The sequence below is a fragment of the Eschrichtius robustus genome, chromosome X (assembly GCF_028021215.1).
Source record: "Eschrichtius robustus isolate mEscRob2 chromosome X, mEscRob2.pri, whole genome shotgun sequence".
In the NCBI taxonomy this organism is placed as follows: Eukaryota; Metazoa; Chordata; class Mammalia; order Artiodactyla; family Eschrichtiidae; genus Eschrichtius; species Eschrichtius robustus.
The window spans coordinates 19,702,081-19,715,963 of NC_090845.1; positions in this window are offsets into that span (position 1 = coordinate 19,702,081).

Consider the following 13,883-nt stretch of genomic DNA (forward strand, 5'->3'; position numbering starts at 1 on the left):
ACAGTAGCACTGGCATAAAAATACATACATAGACCAAGGGAACAGAATTTATAGCCCAGAAGTAAACCCTTGCATATATGGTCAACTAGTATTTGACAAGGGAGCCAAGAATACTCAATGAGGAAATGATAGTCTCTGCAATAAATGGTGTTGAGAAAACTGGATAAGTAAATACAGAAGAATGAAATTACACCCCTATCTTATGCCAGTCAAAAAAACAGACTCAGGATGGATTCAAGGTTTAAATGGAAGACATGAAAATGTAAAACTCCTAGGGGAAAACAGAAGAAAAGCTCCTTGACATTGATCTTTGCAGCAATTTCCCGGATATGATACCAAAAACACAAGCAACACAGGCAGAAATACTAAGTGCAACTACATCAGTCTAAAAAGCGTATGCACAGCAAAAGAAACCATCCACAAAATGAAAAGGCAACCTAAAGAATGGGAGAAAATACTTGGAGGTTCATATCCAAAATATATAAAGAACTCACACAATTCAATAGCCCCCACCCCCCCCCCCCCAAAAAAAAACCCCAATTCCAAAATGGGCATAGGAACTGAATAGATAGCTTTTGATAAAAACGTGCTCAACACCACTAATTAGGAAAATGCAAATCAAAACTACAATGAGATATCATCTCATATCTGTTAAAACGGCTATCATCAAAAAGATAAGAAATTGTTGGCAAGAGTCTGGTGAAAAGGTAACCTGTGACTGTAGGTGGGAATGCAAATTGGCACAGCCACTAGAGAAAATACTAGGGCAGTTTCTCAAATTATTACAAATATAACTATCACATGATTCAGCAATCCTACTTCTGGGTATATATTCAAAGGAACTGAAATCTGGATCTTAAAGAGATATCTGCACACCCATGCTCCTGAAGCATCATTCAGATATACCTAAGATATGAAAAAAAACTTCATGTCAATCAATGGATAAGTGGGTAAAGAAGATATGGCTGGCACACACACACACACACACACACACACACACACACACACACACACACACACACACACAATAGCAGATTATTCAACAATGATAAAGAAATCCTCCTGTTTGCAATAACTTAAATGAACTCTGAGGGCATTATACTAAGTGAAATAAGTCAGAGAAAAATATTCTATGACATCATCACTTACACGTGGAACCTAAAAAAGCTGACCACAGAGAAACAGAGTAGTGATTATGGGGAGTAGGGGAAATGGGAGAAAATAGTCAAAGGGCACAAACTTCCAATTATAAGATTAGCACACTGGGGGGCTCTAATATATATACAGTTTGGTGATTATAGCTAATAATACTGTATTATATACTTGAAGTTGCTAAAAGAGTAGAAATAATGTTCTCACCACACAAAAAAAGAAATGGTAATTATGTGATGGAATGGACTTATCTAATGCTATGGTGGTAATCAATTTGTTATATATCAATATATCAAGTCAATATGTTATATGCCTTAAACTCACACAGTGTTTTATTGTAATTATACCTCAATAAAACTGCAAATTAAAAAAAAAATGCCGATGACCTTCATCCAGGTCCCCCAAATATATAATTATTTTCTGTACTGTTTGTTTGAGAATAAGCTGCATAAGTCACACTAAAAGAGATCGGTGTTTGTCTCCTAAAACCAAGGACATTATCACCACAGTATAGTTACTAAAAACTAGCCCATTAACTTTGAAGTAGAGCCATAAAGAGTAGCAGAATGCCACCACAAAACATGCCACTTTGGCATAAGATTAATGGTGAGCTGAATGTAATTGAGAAGAAGCATATACGAAGAAAAGCTTTCTGTCTCCCACCATCTGCCTAAAAGCCAGACACAAATTTGTAAAGGTGTCCCCCGTCCCTTCTAACCAGGAAGGACAAAAGTTAATCACAGGAGACAGCTCAAGACCCTTATCAGCCCAGAGATGGGATCAGAAAAAAACTATATAACAAACTTTCCTAACTAGCCCTTACCTTCCACTAGCTCCCCCATCTAGTCACCATCCTACAATTTGCCACCCTAGAAACCTCTTGCCTCTTCTATAAAAATTTTTTGTTCTTTTGTAAAGATGCAATATAAGCCCAAGTTCTAACCACCTTTTTTAGTTTCTTATGTTAATAAACTTGTTTTTCTCTTGTTAAAAAAATAAAGACAGTTGTAGTTCTGGCATAAAGATAGACGCAGATCAATGAAACCCAGAAATAAACCCATACATCTATAGTCAAGTGATTTTTGACAAGGGTACCAAGACCGTTCAATGGGGGAAAGAATAGTCTTTTCATTAATAACGTAATCAATATGGAATATCAATATCTATAATGGAATCACTGGATATCTACAGGCAAAAGAATGAACTTGGATCCCTACTTCACGTCACATATAAGAATTAACTCGAATGGATCAAAGACTTAAATGTAAGAGCTAAATTATAAAAATCTTAGAAGAAAACAATCTTTGTAACCTTGGGTTAGGCACCCATTTCTTAGATATGACATCAAAACCCAAGGAACCAAAGGAAAATAGGCAAATTGGACTTCATTAAAATGAAAAGCTTTTCTTCTTCAAAGGAGAGCGTCAAAGTGAAGAGACCAATAGCATCAAAAACAATAAAATACTTGGGAATAAGTTTAACCAAGGAGGCAAAAGATCTGTACACTGAAAACTACAAGACTTTGATGAAATAAATTGAAGAAGACACAAATAAATGGAAAGATATCCTGCGTTCATGGATCAGAAAATTAATATTGTTAAAATTTCCATACTACCCAAAGCCATCTATAGATTCAGTGCAATCCCTATCAAAATTCCAACAGCATATTTTACAGAAACAGAAAAAAAAAATCTTAAATATCATGTGGAACCACAAAAGACCCTGAAAAGCCAAAGCAATCCCTAGAAAGAAGAACAAAGCTGGAGGCACCATCACATTTCCTGATTTCAAACTATACTACAAATCTACAGTAATCACAACAGTACGATACTGGCATAAAACAGACACAAAGACCAATGAAGCAGAATTGAGAGCCCATAAATAAACCCATGCATATATGATCAACGAATATCTGACAAGGGAACCAAGAATAATCAATGGGGAAAAGATAGTCTTTTCAACAAACGGTACTGGGAAAACTGGGTATCCACATGCAAAAGAATGAAACTGGACCCCTATCTGTCTTACACCAGGCACAAAAATTAACTCGAAGTGGATTCAAGACTTAAATGTAAGGCCTGAAACCATACAACCCCTAGAAGAAAACACAGGGAAAAAGTTCCTTCACATGGGTCTTGGCAACGATTTTTTTGGATACGACACCTAAAGCACAGGCAACAAAATAAAAAAACAAACAAGTGGGACTACATCAAACTAAAAAGCTTCTGCACATCGAAACAAACAATAGAATGAAAAGGCAACCTACAAAGTGGGAGAAAATAATTTGTAAACCATCTTTCTGATAAGGAGTTAATGTCCAACATATAGAAAGAACTCATACAATTCAATAGCAAAAATACAAACAATCTAATGAAAAATGGACAAAGGACCTGGACAGACATTTTTCCAAAGAAGACATTAAATGGCCACAGGTACATGAAAAGGTGCTCACCGTCACTATCAGGGAAATGCAAATCAAAACTACAATGAGCTGTCACCTCACATCTGTTATAATGGTAACTATCAACAAGATGAGATACAAAATGCTGACAAGTACGTGGGGAAAAGGGAGCTCCTACGCACTGTTGGTGGATTGTAAATAGGCTTGGCCACTATGGAAGACGGTATGGAGATTCTTCAAAAAATTAAACATAGTACCACATTATCCAGCAATTTTACTTCTAGGTGTATATCAGAAGGAAACAAAATCACTATGTAGAAGAGATCTATGCACCCCTATGTTCACTGCAGTATTATTTACTAGCCAAGACATGAAAACAACCTAAATGTCCATCAACAGATGAATGGGTAAAGGAAATGGGTGAAGGTGGTCAAAGTGTCCAAACTTCCAGTTATAAAATGAATGAGTTCTGGGGATCTAATGTACAGAATGATTACAGTTAACAATACTGTATTGTATACTTGAAAGTTGCTAAGAGAGTATATCTGAAAAGTTCTTACCACACACAGAAAAATGGTGACTATGTGAGGTGACAGATGTGTTAACTAACCTTTTTGTATTAATCATTTCACAATGTATACATATATCAAATCATCGCATTTTATACTGTAAACATACACAATATTCTACGTCAAACGTATCTCAATAAAGTTAGAAAAATAAGGAAGTGAAAAGACAACCCATCCAGTGAGAGAAATATTTGCAAATTATTTATCTGTTAAGGGTCTAGTATCCAGAATATAAAAAGAACTCTTCTAACTCAAAAGTAAAAAAGACAACCCAATTTAGAAATGGCAGAGGACTTGAATAGACATTTTTCTAAAGGAGATACACAGATGGCAAATCAGCACATTAAACAATGCTCAACATCATTAATCATTAGGGAACTGCAAATCAAAACTACAACGGGATACCACTTCACATCCATTAGAATAGCAATAATAATAATGATGATGATGGAAAAGAATTTGAAAAGGAATAGGTACATATATGTGTAACTGAATTACTGCTGTACACTTGAAACTAACACAATATTTTAAATTAACTATACTTCAATAAAATAATAATAATAACAAAATACATGTGTTGGTGAGGATTTGGAGAAACGGGAACTCTCATGCTTTGCTGGTGGGACCAGGAGCAGAGGAACCAGCCATGCATACCTGGACATCTGACTTCACAAACTGAAATAATAAATTTGTGTTATTTGAACCACTAAATTTGTGGTAATTTGATATGGTAGCAGTAGAAAATGAACACAGTGATACTACAAGACTACCAAGGCTAGGCTATAAAAAGCAGAAAGGCAGTACAATTTTGACCTGGCATGCTCTTTCTCTGGACTCATACCTTTGGAACACTGAGCAACCACATAAGAAGCATGGCTGACCTGAAGCCACCTTGCTGGAGAGACCACACAGAGATACAGATGTCCCAGCTGTTCCATTCCTAAGCTGTCTGAGTCTTCCAGTTCAGGTGACAGGCATCTCAGAGCCTGTCTTGTCCTTTGGATAAAATTTAGCCTCAGCTACCACTGGACTGAGAGACTCCTCGTGAGAACCAGCTAGCTTAGCCCAATCAACCTCCATGACTATGAGATGATGATACCATGATCGTTGTTTTATGAAGCTAAGTTTGTAGTGATCATTACACAGCCATAAAAAAAAATCCAAATGCTTCTTTAGCTTTCTGTCCCTCCACAAAGAGAGGAAATTAAAAACTTTCTCTGTGTGAAGGAAGAAGGAGCTGAATCACAGAGAAGTAGACAGAAAATCACAGAATGAGGTACTGAGGTAGGCCTTCAATCCTTACTTCTCTGGCAGGGCCGAGGGAAAAACATTTCTCTGTTAGTACCTGTGCCTCACTTTTCATCTAAAGAGCAACTTTTACTTAAAGGGCAAGACAGTAAATATTTTAGGCTTCTCAGGCTAAGAAGCAAAACCAAGGCTATGATGTAGCAACTTACATAACCATTTAAGATATAACCATTTATTGGCTAAATAATATGTACTACGCTTTATATTTTGTTCAAAACAGTCACGCTTTTTTGCTTCCAAATATCCTGCTACAGGCAGGCTGCTCTTCAATGGAGGCTGTGTTTCTAAGTTCTGAAATGTGAGTGCATTTGATTCCAAAGACAAGGATTGTGTGGGCTGTTATTTTAGCCATTCAGTGGGTGGCCTGCTTGTCTTTGCAGTTGTCTTCTTTGACTTGAAAGTTGCCAGATACCTCGACTCAAACTGAGCAGAAAAATGCTAAGTTGAATTTGAAACAGAAATGTTGGATTTTTCCAGTGCCTTCCCAATACCTCTGCACATGATGTCATTTCAAGCGTAGCAGAAAGAAAACTAGGTGTCAAGCCATGAGATTTGAATATAAGGCACTTTCTAGTTGCAGTGCAATGAGCATGACAGTTAACATCTCTGAGCCTCAGTTTCTGTAAGCTGCTGGGATTAATATCTGCCTGCTTGCTTACTATGAGTGGTTGAAGTTCAAATGAGATAAAATATATGAAGGTGAATTGCAGCTTCAAAGTGCAAGGCACCTGCTAATTGTTACTGATGTGCCTATTACAAAGCATTTGGTCTTCCTTTCTCTGTTTCTCCCTCTCCCTTCCTCTCTCGCTCTGTTTTGAAATCTTCACTATTGTTTGTTCTGCATGGATCTGTTCTACTATTTGCTTAACTGATAAGTTAATTTTGGTGGCTGCTCATCCAATATGCTCTCCTATTTTGATCTAATGTCTCCCAGTAGTGATTTTCTGGAAATAAGATGCAAAAGATGATGATCTCCAGTGGTGGAGATTGTGGATATGTGGCACATGATTGTGGAAGGTATACGGTATTAGAAGCGCCTTTTGGAGTTTATGTTAGCCTTTTATCCATAAACTCATTATTTCTCAAATAATTAAGAATGCCTGCTCTTCGAGAGGCACTATGCTTGGTGCTGTAGATAAAGTAGTGGATGAGACAGACATGGTAATAGATCTTACATGCTAATGGAGAGTGTACTAGTTTCTTATTTCTGTTGCAACAAGTTACCACAAACTTACTGGCTTAAAACAACACGAACTTATCTTTCAGTTACGCAGGTCAGAAGTCTAAAATGGGTCCACCGGGCAGCATTCATTTTAGAGGCTCCAGAGAGTACCTATTTCCTTGCCCTTTCTAGCTTCTAGAAGTTGCCTTCATGCTCATGTCCCATTTCCTCGATCTTCAAAGCCAGGAATGTAACATCTTCAAATCTTTCTCTCTCTCGTTCCCTCTCCTTCCATCACCACATCACCTTCTGTCTGACTCTGACCCTCCTGCCGCCCTCTTATAGGGACCATTGTGATTACCCCGGGCCCATCTAGATAATCTCTCCAACTCCGCTCAAGATCCTTAACTCAATCACATCTGCAAAGTCCCCTTTTTCATAAAAAATAACATTTACAAGTTCAGAGAATTAGGATGTGTACATCTCTAGGGGGTCATTATTCAGTCTACCACAGGGGGAGAGAGAAAGTAAGTGGACAAATATATAAGATGATTTTAGAATGTGACTTGTGTTATGAAGGCAATAAATGGGGTATTATGACAGAGCTGCACTGTCCAGTGGGGTGGCCACAAGCCACATGTGACTACTGCATTCTTTAAATGTAGCTCGTGTAACCGAGGAGGTGAATTTTAAATATTATTTCATTTAAAATAATTTAAATTCCGGTAGGCACAAATGGCTAGTGGCTACCATTTTGGACAGCACAGCTCTAGGCTTTTTAGAGGCCATAGAAGAAAATGTTCTCTCTCTTTTTCACCTACCTAAATTGTGTGAACATCCATGAAAGCAGTCAGTCCCCACTGACCTTAATAGGTGGAATGAGGCTAGTCAGGTGACCAACTAGATATTTTTTCCTGAACAAGCAAAAGAGAAACATTCTCTACTACTATAGCAGTCTTCCAGTTCCAACCAGAGAAAAATCCCTTTCACTAGGACACTGCTCACAATACTTCATCTTCTTCCTTATATATCCACATACTTGCCCTGGATTCACGGTGAACTGAGTCTACTTCCTCACCTCTTAACTTTGGGCTTACACCGTGTGACTCGTTTTAGCCAAGAAAGTGTTAACAGCTGTGACATAAGCACAGGCTATAAACTTACTTGCATAGCTGGGTTTTTAGCCTCTTGCATTCCTCTGACTGCCATGAGAACAGCCTATCCTGTGTAGCCACTGGTCCAAGGAGAACGTGGAGACGGGTGGGAACAGAAGTGAATCCAATCTACAGGCTGACACCTTGAACATGGAGTCCATCCTAGCCCAGCTGAGGTATAGCCAATCTGCAGGTCTGTTTTAAGACACAGAATTTTGAGTCAATTTGTTACTCACCATTACTGTAGCATAGCTGACTCAGACAAAGAGAAATATAAGAAGGATTTCTCCTTTCTTGGAGTACTTTTTGTACATTAGCCTCCACAGTTCTTCTAAGCTCCCTCTGGATTTTACATTTAATGTCAGGGAGACCAGGCAGGGATTATTTGTTTTTGAGGCAGTTTCTGTTAGTAGTTCTAAGAATAGGGAGACCTTCAAAGTCTAAGGATTTGTGTAACAGAAATTGCACGAATCAGTGAGCAAAGCAGCTGAGTGGAATCCTTCATTTTAACAAGGTCTATTTCTGGCTTCGATGACGCAAATTTCTCCTTCCTGAACTCACCATCTTTCAAGCTTTGTTACCAGGAAAGCAAGGACAGTATCACCACCTAGCCTTCCATCTGAACTAAGTGTGATGAAAAACAAAGATGGCCAAGACTTTTAAAAGCCCACAGTACTTTAAATTATGTGGCTTTTCTTTCAGTACCTAGAGTGGCTGAAAGTAAACCTGGCAATGCCTCTCAAATGGACATTCTCTTCTTAGTGACTGAGGGCAAGCTTAGCCACCTCTCCTGTTCTTTCTCTGTATGGCCAAAGTTGAGTGAATTTTTCTCCCTGTGATTTTTGTTGCCTCCTGAGCATTAATAATGCTGGAATAGTATTGTTCTCTCCCCCCAGGCGCATCGATTTTCCTCCTAGAATTGATGTAGTCCCACAAAGAGAACACCTCACTGTTATTATCATTTTGGATGCTCTTTTTCCCTGGCTTGGCCATTCCACTCAGCTTAATCAAAAGTAGGCTGTGTCTATGGAAGACAAGACAGCTTTTCAGAAATGGGAAACTTCTTGACATTGAAGCATGAGAACAGGCATCTACTCATAGATTAAGGGAACCAGATTTCACAAATTTAATGTAGCAACTGATGAAGTTATCAATGGAACAGCAAACTACAGACTATAAGATTTTGAACTCTACTTGCTTCCTATGTATGTACAGGAAAAAAATCATTTCTTGTATGTTTGAGTCTGGCAACAGAGGCTAAAAATCATGATTATTGCCTATATTTTGTCTGTTTTGGATGAGGCTATTTATTCTCTGAGGAAGCTATTAAATTGGGGCGGATAATTACCAATATCGACACAGGGAAGTTTGGCTCATTCCTCTGTGCTCTTGTTGCAGTTGTTCAGCTCAGTTATATTATGCCTATTTGTGGTGTATGCCCAGAAACTTCTCCCCGGGCCAGAGGTCAGCCAGGCTATCACAGTCCTTTGGGTACAGAACTAATGGAGCATTTCTTTTCCCTGAAGCTTCATCAGGGCTGAAAGCAAGAAGGATGCATAGCGGAGTTGAATAGGAAGTTGACTCTATAAGTCAGAAAGGTCAAATCAAAGCAGATGATTAAAGTCACAAGGCCAGAAGCTGATAGTGGCGGGGATTTGATGCCAGGGAGAAGAGAAATTCACTTCCAGAAAGCACAGAATTACCCCAGACGTTTCTTGGCACAGGCAGCGTTGTCAGGGTTGGCAACTGTGCGCCTGTAGGAGTGTATTAAGAAGGAGCCAGCCATGAAGGCTAGAGGCGGGACCTATACTCCAAGGCTGTCTCTCCCACAGGCGGTGAGCTCCCTCAGGAAGCTCTTACTTAAGGACTCCTTATTCCTGTATTGCTTATCATATGTGAACTAAATAAATTTTGGCAGCATAAATAAATTTATAAATAAATAAATAAATAAATAAATAAATAAATAAATTAATTAATTAATTAATTTTGGAAAACTAATTATCCAGATTAAGTAGATACACAATATTTTTGTTAGTGTAACGACTCAAGTAAGTCAAGTCATACAAAGAGACTATTGGGTTAGGTGGGTTAACTTTCATTTATATAATAATTAGTTGCAATTTGTGTAATGCAAGAAGAGAAAAGACAGAATTAAAAGGGCTAAATGCACAGTCTCTGAAAGAAAAATGCCGGCCAAAGGCAGGGTTTTCTGGTACCAAACTAAGTACATATTTTCAAAAAGGCTACAGTGATTCTCTGGAGTTAGTAAAAATTGTGGCTTCTACTGCTGTGAAAAGAAGATGTACTTAAAATGTACCCTTTAGGTTCTTTTTAGAGAGAAGCACTTTGAAAGGAGAAAACACCACGTAAGCGCCAAGTCTTACTATTATCATCACTGCCATGAACACCTCCAAGCCACAAAACAAAAACAAAAATATGTTCATAAAAGAAGTCTGTTTTGGAGATGAGCTGGTGAAGAAAGTTCATTTGAGATATTCCACACACAAGCTGCCTGCATTTAGTGCCATCTCCCTGAAATCCCAAATTACTACTGTCACCACTGTGTGCAGTAAAAGTTTCAGGTAAATAAAAAGCACAGAGGGAAGAAAATGTTAAACGCTTATACCATGGTCTAATGATAACAATCCAAGAGCATTATTTACTTTCATGGTAAGTCAGAGCATGAAAATAACAATATACGTTCCCGTTGCTGACCACTGTCACCAACCAGCATGGAACACTGGCTCTTTTTGTCTTTCCCTAAAATTGTAGAAAGTCTGAAATAAATCTTCCACACATGAATGTCCCGTCTCTTTGGCCTCCAGCTTTTCCAGAACTGCTCAAGTTCTCATGCCCATATTCATCTATACATTCCTGATACGTTTATATACACGCATATCTAGAGCAGGGGTTGGCAAACTACAGCCTGTGGTCCATACGTAGTCCAAAATGCCCACTTCCTGTTTTTGTGTCTCATGAGCTAAGACTGGTTTTTACATTTCTAAATGGTTGAAAAGAAGTACAAAGAAGAATATTTCATGACAAAAATTATATGCAATTTAAATGTTGATATCCATAATAAAGTTTTATCATAACACACTCATACTCATGAGTCTATGTATCATCTATGGCTGCTTTTGCACTATAACAGAGGTAGCGAGCTGTGACAGAGACCCTATGACCCACAAGGTCAAAAATATTTGCTGTCTGGTTCCTTAGAGAAAAATTTTGCCAACTCCTGATCTAGAGCACACTTGTTGCTCCTTTTTCAAAATTACTTTTTTGTTGAAGCATAATGTAATACTTGAATAAAGGGTAAAAGGTACAAATTCTATGAAATTTCACATAGGCATTCACCTGTGTGACCAACACACAGATAAAAGTAAAAAAGATGTCCAGCACTACAGAAAGGCTCCCTCCCAGTCAACATCCCCTCACAAAGTGATCCATTTTTTTTCTAAAGGCTTTTACCATGAATTGATTCTGCCTGTTTTTGAAATTTATATAAATAGGGTAATATAGTATATATTTTTTGCCTGGTTAATTTTACTCAACACTGTGTCTGTGAAATTCACTCATGTTGTTGCATGTGGCAGTAGTTTGTTCTGTCGTATGAATATACTATAATTTATTTATATAGTCTACTCCTGTTGGATATTGGGTAGTTTTAAAATTTTTGAATATTGTGAATACTCTTGTACATGCATTTTGGTGAACATATACATTCAGTTCTCTCTAGAATGGAACTTCTGGAATGATGATGCTCTTTTAAAAAATGGAACTCCAGTTTGATATGAGCAAGATACATTCAGCAGAACCTTTTAAAAGTATGAAGCAAAGGTATTTTTACTTTTGGAAATGCAAACTGAAGTATTTAGGGGGTAAATTCTGGGATGCTGTTTAAAAGGCTATAGCAAAGGAGAAGATAAAGGGGAACAGATTTTTTAAATGAAAAATATTTATGGTGACTGAAACTATGTGATAAATCCATTAAGGTTCATTGTACTTTCTACTCTCTTAGTGCATTTGGAAATTTTTCCAGTAAAAATTAGAAAAAAGAAGAAACAGGTTGAAGTAAATAATAAAGCAGGTGAACTATTACCCAACCATAATGCTAGGCACTGAGGAAAGTTTCAACTTCTATAACTGTGATTAGAGTGGCATTTTCTAGTATGTGAAGGAAAAAAAACCAAACTTGTCTCATTTATTATAAAAATAACTGCAGATATCTAGCATAAGATGTGGGGACAAAGATAACTAAGTGTATGAAATTCCACATCTGGAAATTGCTAGGTATACAGTCTTAGGCAATGTCTTTACCTTTGTCTGTAAAATGGATATTCTTGAACCCAGAGTTACTATGAGGATTATTAAACAAACAAGTATGAGCCTTTTGTTTAGCACCCAATACTTAGGAACCACTCAATGAATGTTGTGTAAAGCCTACATGTACTGTGCACAGACTGAGAGGGAGTTCAACTTTGGCAATGTAACATGTCTCTCACTGAGAACAATAAGAGAAGCTGAACAAAATATTTTTAAAAAAACCCTCTATTTGAAGGCATAGGAAAGCTACCAAGGTACAGGGATTAGGTTAGTAGCACTAGGATCCTATAGAGAAGAAAAATCAGAGAAGTGAGCCTAGCATTTGGCATTGCTTTTTACCTCAAGATAAAACAATTCCAAAAGCAGTTGCTGACAGGCTAGTTAAGTGAGACAGAGCTTTCAATAGACTCAGAAAATTCAAGTTAAAGACCACCAAGAGGGAGGAATCCTAACATATACTCCAGGACTACTATTGGAACTCTAAAACCATCTAAATATATAAAGCAAATATTAACAGACCTAAAGGGAGAACTAGACAGCAACACAAAAATAGTAGGGGACTTTATTACTCCACTCACATCAGTGGATAGATCATCCAAACAAAAAATCAATAAGGAAACATTGGCCTTAAATGGCATGTTATATCAGATAGAGTTAACAGATATATACAGAACATTCCATCCAAAGGCAACAAATACACATTCTTCTTAAGCGCACACTGAACATTTTCCAGGATAGCTATGTTAGGCCACAAAACAAGTCTTAATAAATTTAAGAAGACTGAAATCATATCAAGCATCTTTTTGAACCACAACTGTATGAAACTAGAAATCAATTACAAGAAGAAAACTGGAAAATTCACAAATATGTGGAGGTTAAACAACAGGCTACTGAACAACCAAAGGGTAAACAAAGAAATCAAAAGAGACATCCAAAAAGGCCTTGAGACAAATGGAAATGGAAATACAATATACCAAAACTTATGGGATGCAGCAAAAGCAGTATTAAGAGGGAAGTTCACAGTGATAAATGCCTACCTCAAGAAACAAGAAAGGGGACTTCCCTGGTGGTCCAGTGGCTAAGACTTTGCGCTTCTAATGCAGGAGGCCCGAGTTTGATCCCTGGTCAGGGAACTAGATCCCACATGCTGCAATTAAGAGTTTGCACGCTGCAACTAAAAGATCCTGCATGCCACAACGAAGATCCTATGTGCCACAACTAAGACCTGGCGCCACCAAATAAATAAATAAATATTAAAAAAAAAAAAAAAAACCAAGAAAGATCTCAAATAAACAACCTAACTTTACACCTCAACGAACTAGAAAAGAAGACCAAATGAAGCCCAAAGTTAGTAGATGGAAGGAAATAACAAAGATAAGAGAATTAAATGAATATAAACTAAAAAGAAAAGATCAATAAAACCAACAGCTGGTCTGAAAAAAAGATAAACAAAATTAACTTTAGCTAGACTCACCAAGAAAAGAGAGGGCTCAAATAATTAAAAACAGAAATGAAAGAGAAGATGACACCACAGACATAAAGAGCATCATAAGAGACGACTAAGAACATTTATATGCCAACAAATTGGAAAAACCAGAAGAAATGGATAAATTTCTATAAATATACAACCCTATAAGACTGAATCATGAAGAAAAAGAAAACAGACCAGTTACTAGTAAGGAGACTGAATCAGTAGTCAAAAACCTCCCAACGAACAAAAGTCCAGAACTAGATGAATTCACTGGTGAATTCTACATTCAAAGAAGAATTAATACCTATCTTTCTTAAACTCTTCCAAAAAATAGAAAAGG